At 43.1% G+C, this 9,083-nt stretch overlaps 1 pseudogene; it reads left to right on the top strand.

Annotated features, from left to right (window-relative positions):
• Nucleotides 1–8,709: 8,709 nt before the first annotated feature.
• LOC126189255 (5S ribosomal RNA) lies at nucleotides 8,710–8,827 on the top strand (annotated as a pseudogene).
• The last annotated feature ends 256 nt before the right edge of the window (nucleotides 8,828–9,083 follow it).

Here is a 9,083-nt window from a genome sequence, read left to right as displayed (position 1 = left end):
AGTCTGTGCAAAACGCTGCTGTATTGTCGACACTTTGTGTAATTTAGGAAAATGCTTGAACCGGCAGGAGTAGCCGAGCGGTCCTAGGCGCTACAGTCGCGGGTTCAAATCCTGCCTCGGGCATGGATGTGTGTGATGTCCTTAGGTTAGTTAGGTTTAAGTATTTCTAAGTTCTAGGAGACTGATGTCCAGAGTGCTCAGAGCCATTTGCACCATTTGAAAATGCTTGACGCCGGCCGCGGTGGTCTAGCGGTTCTGGCGCTGCAGTCCGGAACCGCGGGACTGCTACGGTCGCAGGTTCGAATCCTGCCTCAGGCATGGATGTGTGTGATGTCCTTAGGTTAGTTAGGTTTAAGTAGTTCTAAGTTCTAGGGGACTTATGACCTAAGATGTTGAGTCCCATAGTGCTCAGAGCCATTTGAACGATTTTTTTGAAAATGCTTGACGCTCCAGATATTTACCAAAGCTAACTAAACAAGCCGACCTCGGGGAAGATCAGTTTGGATTCCGTAGAAATACTGGAACACGTGAGGCAATACTGACCTTACGACTTATCTTAGAAGAAAGATTAAGGAAAGGCAAACCTACATTTCTAGCATTTGTAGACTTAGAGAAAGCTTTTGACAATGTTGACTGGAATACTCTCTTTCAAATTCTAAAGGTGGCAGGGGTAAAATACAGGGAGCGAAAGGCTATTTACAATTTGTACAGAAACCAGATGGCAGTTATAAGAGTCGAGGGGCATGAGAGGGAAGCAGCGGTTGGGAAGGGAGTGAGACAGGTTTGTAGCCTCTCCCCGATGTTATTCAATCTGTATATTGAGCAAGCAGTAAAGGAAACACAAGAAAAATTTGGAGTAGGTATTAAAATCCATGGAGAAGAAATAAAAACTTTGAGGTTCGCCGATGACATTGTAATTCTGTCAGAGACAGCAAAGGACTTGGAAGAGCAGTTGAACGGAATGGATGGTGTCTTGAAGGGAGGATATAAGATGAACATCAACAAAAGCAAAACGAGGATAATGGAATGTAGTCGAATTAAGTCGGGTGATGCTGAGGGTATTAGATTAGGAAATGAGACACTTAAAGTAGTAAAGGAGTTTTGCTATTTGGGGAGCAAAATAACTGATGATGGTCGAAGTAGAGAGGATATAAAATGTAGACTAGCAATGGCAAGGAAAGCGTTTCTGAAGAAGAGAAATTTGTTAACATCGAGTATAGATTTAAGTGTCAGGAAGTCATTTCTGAAAGTATTTGTATGGAGTGTAGCCATGTATGGAAGTGAAACATGGACGGTAAATAGTTTGGACAAGAAGAGAATAGAAGCTTTTGAAATGTGGTGCTACAGAAGAATGCTGAAGATTAGATGGGTAGATCACATGACTAATGAGGAAGTATTGAATAGGATTGGGGAGAAGAGAAGTTTGTGGCACAACTTGACCAGAAGAAGGGATCGGTTGGTAGGACATGTTCTGAGGCATCAAGGGATCACCAATTTAGTATTGGAAGGCAGCGTGGAGGGTAAAAATCGTAGGGGGAGACCAAGAGATGAATACACTAAGCAGATTCAGAAGGATGTAGGTTGCAGTAGGTACTGGGAGATGAAGCAGCTTGCACAGGATAGAGTAGCATGGAGAGCTGCATCAAACCAGTCTCAGGACTGAAGACAACAACAACAACAACAACTAAACAATCGCTAAATATGATTAAAGTAACTTTTGAGTAAATTTACCATTTATTCCAGTATTAATTCTGTTATTTCTGTCCATGTTCACCGCGCTGTTGACCTTTCTTACTCCATAGAAGTTTACCACTCCACGTTAGTTACGAGGCACCCCGCACGCGCAAACAAAAATTGATACAAAACATAGTTACGATCAGTCCATGCGTTTTATTTCGACGTCCTATGCAAGTGGTCACTGCGTAATAGAAGCACTAACGTGGGGAAAGTATAAGTAGTAAATCAAAACATATCATTTTTCAGATGTATCGAAAACTTAGCGGCTGTGAAGTAGCAGACTGTCAAAACAGTGAGCGGTAGCGCTTTTACAAACGATGCAAGGTGGTTCTTTAAGTAACATCACGTGACCTGACCTGGCGTGGATGTGGGAGGAAGTCAACAAGCCACCGAGTTACCAGCTTTTACTCGGTGACCAACCGCTCATCATCGTATTATTGATTCGGTCGGTATTAACACTTCGCTGCCCTCACGTCTCGTACAGATTTATTCGCTTGGCGCCGGCAGCGCTAATTCGGATTACTTGACTCGTCGCCGGCCGCATGTCACCTTTCCGTTGATGACAAGCTACAGACACATTGACTTTCGCGAGCTTTAATTTTTCGGGAAATCCTCTATTTTGCCGTATCGTTCCACAAACTCGATTTTCCTTTTCAAGTAACTTCTCTGCACATTCTACACTGTTATAATAATTATCCATGCCGAGTTGATGCCGCTTCCCATCAAAAGGTGTCAATACTGTTTTTGCTAAAGGCTGCCCAGCGCTGGAATGTAACTTGAATGAGGAAATGTATGCCATACTCGAATCACACAGCATCCGAATGAGTACGCCATATTTCGTAATTTTCGATGGTTTCTAAATTTTTAAACTTTAATCGTCCAAGCCACGGTACCATTCTTTCATCAACTGAGATGTTTTGACTTAGATTAATTGTTTCTTTAAACTTTTTGGAAAAATAATCAGTTATAAGTTGCACTTTGAAAAGCTGGTGGGCATTATGCGGTTTATTGTTGTTGTCGGAAAAATGTAAAAATGATAATATTTGTCTGAATCTGTTGCGGGACATCGTTTTGCGAAATATCGGTGTGTCTATCAACGGATTCGTTGACCAATAACTATCGACCCTTGCTTTTTTTACAGTTCCATAAGGATAGCTAACTCAAACCATTTTATGAGTTCGGGTCCCGTAACGTCGACAAATTTGGCATTTTTAATCCATTTTACTTCTATTGCAATTTTGTCTGTAGTACTTGTTGGTTTCGTTGCTAATATATTCAAATACATCGTTCCGAATATATAATTCTACGATATCCTCGATGCTCTGTGTATCTTTTGGATCCTGAGATCCTTCAAATTTATCATTGGTCCTTGGTAAATCAAAGTCTGACCACTGTGCACTGTCTTCTACGTCTGATTCATCCTAATCAGTTGGCAACCGTAGCGTTCGCCGAATTCTTCTTGGACGTATTTCACTATCTTCCGACGATTCTGCTTTACTTTCATTTTTTTTTTTAATATATGTTCAATGTCTTCTTCCCAATCGGCCAAGTCGTCCGGAACGTCAGACAAGAGGTCCGCGCATTTATCATAAATAATCGTATTGTCTCTTTCGTCTGACGTGATGAAAGGGCACAAGTACTTATAAAAATGAAAAACTTGTTAAGGTGTGCAATTTATGGTTACCTAAACAAAACAGCAACAGAATGCAAAAGATAATTAAGTGCTGTCGCCGGCCACTGCGCGATACTATGCAGACGACAGAAACTGGCAAAATTTCAAAACATACAGAATAAAGACATCTTTCAGCACGACAATCGCTGATACATTCTGCCTACCAGATATAAACAAGAAGACTGCATAAAAATGGTGGTGAACAATGCGAACAAAATTCCTTTGACCCCAGAAAACAGAATGAAGGAACCGGATTTCATCAGGCAAACTGCATTGGCTAACGGCATGCCCAGCTCACTGACTGCCAAAATCCAGAGGCAAGTAGCATAACAGAAAGGAATTACTGGATCTCTGGAAGAAGTTAATGATGTAATGAAATTTGTGGCCCGAATTCCCTTGTACGTAGCACCCCCCAAAAAACAGCAAATTTATTTGGGTCACGTAAACTGAAAGTAGTTTCCTCCACAAGCAATAGACTACAACTGAAATTTGTTCGCACTTTCAACAATAAGAAAAATAAATTATTAGATTCAGAAATATGTAAAATCACATGACAAATATGCTCAGGCTACCACGCGGGATGTTCAGTAAGTAATGTTAAACGTTACGTATTTTGTTTTTTATCCCAAACATGTTTCACTGCAGTTGCAGCATCATCAGCGGGCTTTTATTTCATGGCTGTTAAACATAAAGAATGTTCTTTACTATTTGTACACATGTAAATATTAGTTTTCAAAACCGTAATTGCAAATTTTTCGAAGAACACTTAAAATTATGTATTCATACCTTTTTATCACATGATATGGTTTTCTAGAGGTATTACGTTTTTATAGTGTATCTTTTCTTAATGTTGTATACGGTTGCAGATAACAAGCTGTGAAAGAAGATAGACGCTTTAAAACATAATACCTCCACCGAGCGAGGTGGCGCAGTGGCTAGCACAATGGACTCTCATTCGGGAGGACGGCGGTTCAATCCCGCGTGTGGCCGTCCCGATTTAGATTTTCCGTAATTTTCCTAAATCGCTCCAGGCAAATGCCGGGATGGCCGATTTCCTTCCCCGTCCTTCCCCAGTCCGATGAGACCGATGACCTCGCTGTCTGGTCTTCTCCCCCAAACAACGCAACCCATACATAGCACCTCTAGAAAACCACACCATGTGGTAAAAAGGTACGAATACACAGTTTTTAAGTGTTCTTCAAAAAATTTGTAATTACGATTTTATAAACTAGTATTTACATGTGTACAAACAATAAGGAACATTCTTTATGTTTAACAGCCATGAAATGAAAGCCTACTCATGACGCTACAACTGCAGTGAAACATGTTTGGGATAAAAAACAAAATTGTGTTTTGCTAAAGCGGCCCCCATCCAGAAAGCAAACACAGACAAAGGATCTTCAATCTCAAAATGATTAACGTGAAACATTTTTTCCTCCTGAAATCAGGTTGAGTTTATTCAAGAGTCCAATACACCATATCATTTCCCACTCTTTTGGCTACAAAAATCTATTTTTGAACATAACCTCCGTTCCATGCGACTGGCTTACGCCATCCTACTGGGAGGGCCTTTATGGCCGCGTGGTAGCACTCTAATGGTCGTCGTCGGAGTTGACGTCTTGCTGCCTCAATAACCTCCTCACCATGCCCTTACTGCTTTCCGCGGAGTGCATCCGTCACTGGGCCAAAAAGAAGAAAGTCCAAAGGTGCGAGATCCGCGCTGTAACGTATGTAAGGAATAAAAGTAAAATGAAGTTTTGTGGTCTCCTCTCAGGTGCACAGACTTGTGGAGGCCTTGCGCTGTAAGGAGGATAAGAAGTTCTTTTGCATTTTTGTGGCAGCGAACACGCTTAAGTCGTTTCTCCAATATACTGAGCATGTGTGCGGCCGGCCGGCATGTGGGACCTTGATGCGATGACGTCCCTCCCACAAACCCACCGTGCTCTTGTTCACTTTCAGGTCTCCGTAGACATTCTGCAAGCGCCTATGAATATCTGTTATGCTCTTGTTGTCCGGCAAAAGAAACTCAGTCACAGCTCTCTAAGTTAGGAAGGCACCTCCGTTACAGAAGCCAAATTGCACGTTACGTATAGCGCCGCCAACTACCGGAAATTTTCGAAACTGTAGGAGATGAACCGGGAATATTCCACGATGCCCCACAGAAAATGTCGCATTTTTCAACCGAAATTATCCGAGAAAAAGCAAGTGCTGCCCGGCGGTTATTATTGTTATCATTTTAATCTTAATGTTTGACGGATATGTGTTATTTGTTTCAGAATAAGTTTTGCGGAAGGTAACAGTAGTAAGCTTAGTCATGGTCTAGAATAAGAGTATTTTCGAGAAAATAAAAGCACATATAATATATTTTAATTGCGATGACAGAAGAGATTTTTATGCATGAGGTTGGTGAAACATTCACTTTAGTTTGTTAATAGCGCTTAAGTACTTTCGCTCCCTTGGGCTTTACGAAGCTCCGTCAGACGAAACATTATGTTATGCTTATAGCATTGCATGAATGGAAATAACCTCGTAAGATGCGGCTAATAAGAATTGTTCACAGCAGTAGCAAGTACTAGCACAACCAACTAGCAGACATAGAAAGAAGAAAAGTGGGCCTATGCTGGAATTATGTTATCGTATGCCAAACTGAAAATAAATTAAATTACACAACCTTAAACTACGATCCTGCAGCTGGAACACCAAATCCTCTTTATGACACTGAAAATTATGCACTGCAGTGAACTTGTTTATAATTGACAAAGATCAGTGACACACCTTAGTTTCCCATTCTGGGTAATGGAATAAAATCCAATTAGCCATAAATTGAGGGGCAAGAAAACTCACTATAAGCCCCTTAAACCTTAAAATCACCGCTATTAGTATCATTTCTCGCCTTAGTTGCTGGAAAAATGCTATAATTCCCTGATAAATATTCGTAAAAATATTTATATTCTACTTCTAACTAATGAAGTTCTTTGATCATATCAACTCTAGTACTTTTTCCTGTTTTTGTTTCGTGCTGTTAATTTCTTCTGATGCACAGATGTAGCCTTTGGAAATGTTTCGACACGCATGCGAAACTTAAACGTGACATCATTGTGGAAGAAGTGGTATTGGTTATTCATGGGGAATGAAACTGCAATTTTTTACACATCCAACTCAAAGACGACCAGCGTTCCACCGAATACAGCGACAGTAAGAAAATTGCAAATACGACTATATAATGTTTGTGCATTATCATCAAAACAGGACGGCGTCTTCGAAGAAAAGAACATTTGCGTCAGGTGTTGGGCGGCGACTACAGGGGGACAGAATACGTAAGCATCGCGGACAGTGGGAACGGCTGCGAGGGGAAACACAAAGACGAGCGGCTGAGCAGGAGGTATTTGTGAGGGTCGTCGACTCCGCGGGGAGCGTTCCCGGTAAGAAGCGCGCAGATCGCGGCCGCATTGTCATTTCCGGGCACTCCGCGGCCGACACGCCGGCGCCTGCCTTGCCTTCGGGTCACGAACCCCGCGCTGTCACGAACTGCTGTCCCCAAGTCGCACCGACCGAAGCACTATGGCGAGACACAGTGGGATGCCCGCAATGGCGCATTAAATGGTGGTAGTCACTCAAGATCCCGATAAGAGGCACACAGTGGTACGCTACATGATCACAAGTACCCCGGCACCCCTAGGTGGTGCGGAGCTGGCCACTAGATGGCACGAGAGAGGGACCCGCCAGGGTACAAGTAAGCGGGGGCATCGTGCTGTCAGTAGAGGAGCACTAGCAGCTGATTGGTTCGCTCAGGAGAGCTCAGTGACTCCTAATGTGGACAAGTCAAGCGATGTCAGCTGAGTAATACATCCATCAGGGACATTTCACCCTTTCTGAAGTTGCCCAAGTCGACTGATTGCGAAGTGGAAACCCGAGGGATGAACCACAGCTAAACCGAACAAAGCAGACGTCAAGTATTGACAAGAGTTTACAGAGGTTCTAAAAAACCTCATATAATCAGGGGAAAGAGTCACAAGTTACATCCAATGATACCAGCGATCCAGCTCGCACGACGATAGTGCTTAGGAAGTTACGGAGAATGGGATACAATGGCCAGCCGCTCTTCATAAGACATATATTTTTGTAGTCAAGGCTCCTCCCATGAACCATGGACCTTGCTGTTGGTGGAGAGGCTTGCGTGCCTCAGCGATACAGATAGCCATACCGCAGGTGCAACCACAACGGAGGTGTATCAGTTGAGAGGCCAGACAAATGTGTGGTTCCTGAAGAGGGGCAGCAGCCTTTTTAGTAGTTTCAGGGGCATCAGTCTGGATGATTGACTGATCTGGCCTTGTAACATTAACCAAAATGGCCTTGCTGCCCTGGTACTGCAAACGGCTGAAAGCAACGGGAAACTACAACCGTAATTTTTCCCAAGAGCTTGCAGCTTTACTGTATGGTTAAATGATAATGACGTCCTCTTGGGTAAAATATTCCGGAGGGAAAATAGTCCACCATTCGAATCTCCGGGTGGGGACTACTCAAGAGGACGTCGTTATCAGGATAAAGAAAACTGGCGTTCTACGGATCGGAGCGTGGAATGCCAGATTCCTTAATCGGGCAGGTTGGTTGGAAAATTTAAAAACGGAAATGGATAGGTTAAAGCTAGATATAGTGGGAATTAGTGAAGATCGATGGCAGGAGGAACAAGACTTGTGGTCACGTGAATACAGGCCTATAAATACAAAATCAAATAGAGATAATGCAGGAATAGGTTTAATAATGAATAAAAAAAATAGAAGCGTTGGTAAGCTATTACGAAAGCAGTGTGAACGCTTTATTGTAGCCAAGATAGACACGAAGCCCACTCCTACCATAGTAGTACAAGTTTATATGCCAGCTAGCTCCACAGATGACAAAAGAAAAAAATGGTTCAAATGGCTCTGAGCACTATGGGACTTAACATCTGTGGTCATCAGTCCCCTAGAACTTAGAACTACTTAAACCTAACTAACCTAAGGACATCACACACATCCATGCCCGAGGCAGGATTCGAACCTACGACCGTAGCGGTCGCGCGGTTCCAGACTGAAGCGCCTAGAACCGCTCGGCCACAACGGCTGGCGATGACAAAAGAGATTGAAGAAAATAATGTATGATGAGATAAAAGAAGGGAGACGAAAATTTAATAGTCATGGGGGATTGGAATTTGATAGTAGGAAAAGGAAGAGAAGGAAAAGCAGTAGCTGAATATGGGCTGGGGTAAGGAATGAAAGAGGAAGCCGCCTGGTAGAATTTTGCACAGAACATAACTTAATCATGCCAACGGCCTTGCCGTAGTGTTAACACCGGTTCCCGTCAGATCACCGACGTTAAGCGCAGTCGGGCTGGGCTAGTACTTGGATGGGTGACCATCCGGTCTGCCGAGCGCTGTTGACAAGCGGGATGCACTCAATCCTTGTGAGGCAAACTGAAGAGCTACTTGATCGAGAAGTAACGGCTCCGTTCTCGTAAACTGCCGTACGCCCGGGAGAGCGGTGTGCTGAGCACATGCCGCTCCATATAGGCATCCATTGAAGCCTGTGGGCTGAGGATGACACGGTGGTCGGTCGGCACCGTTGGGGCTTCGTGGCCGTTGGGGAGGAGTTAGTTAATTAGTTTATATAACTTAACCATAGCTAACACATGGTTTAAG

This window comes from Schistocerca cancellata, chromosome 5 (assembly GCF_023864275.1).
Source record: "Schistocerca cancellata isolate TAMUIC-IGC-003103 chromosome 5, iqSchCanc2.1, whole genome shotgun sequence".
Classification (NCBI taxonomy): domain Eukaryota; kingdom Metazoa; phylum Arthropoda; class Insecta; order Orthoptera; family Acrididae; genus Schistocerca; species Schistocerca cancellata.
This window is presented reverse-complemented; position numbering and strand designations above follow the sequence as displayed.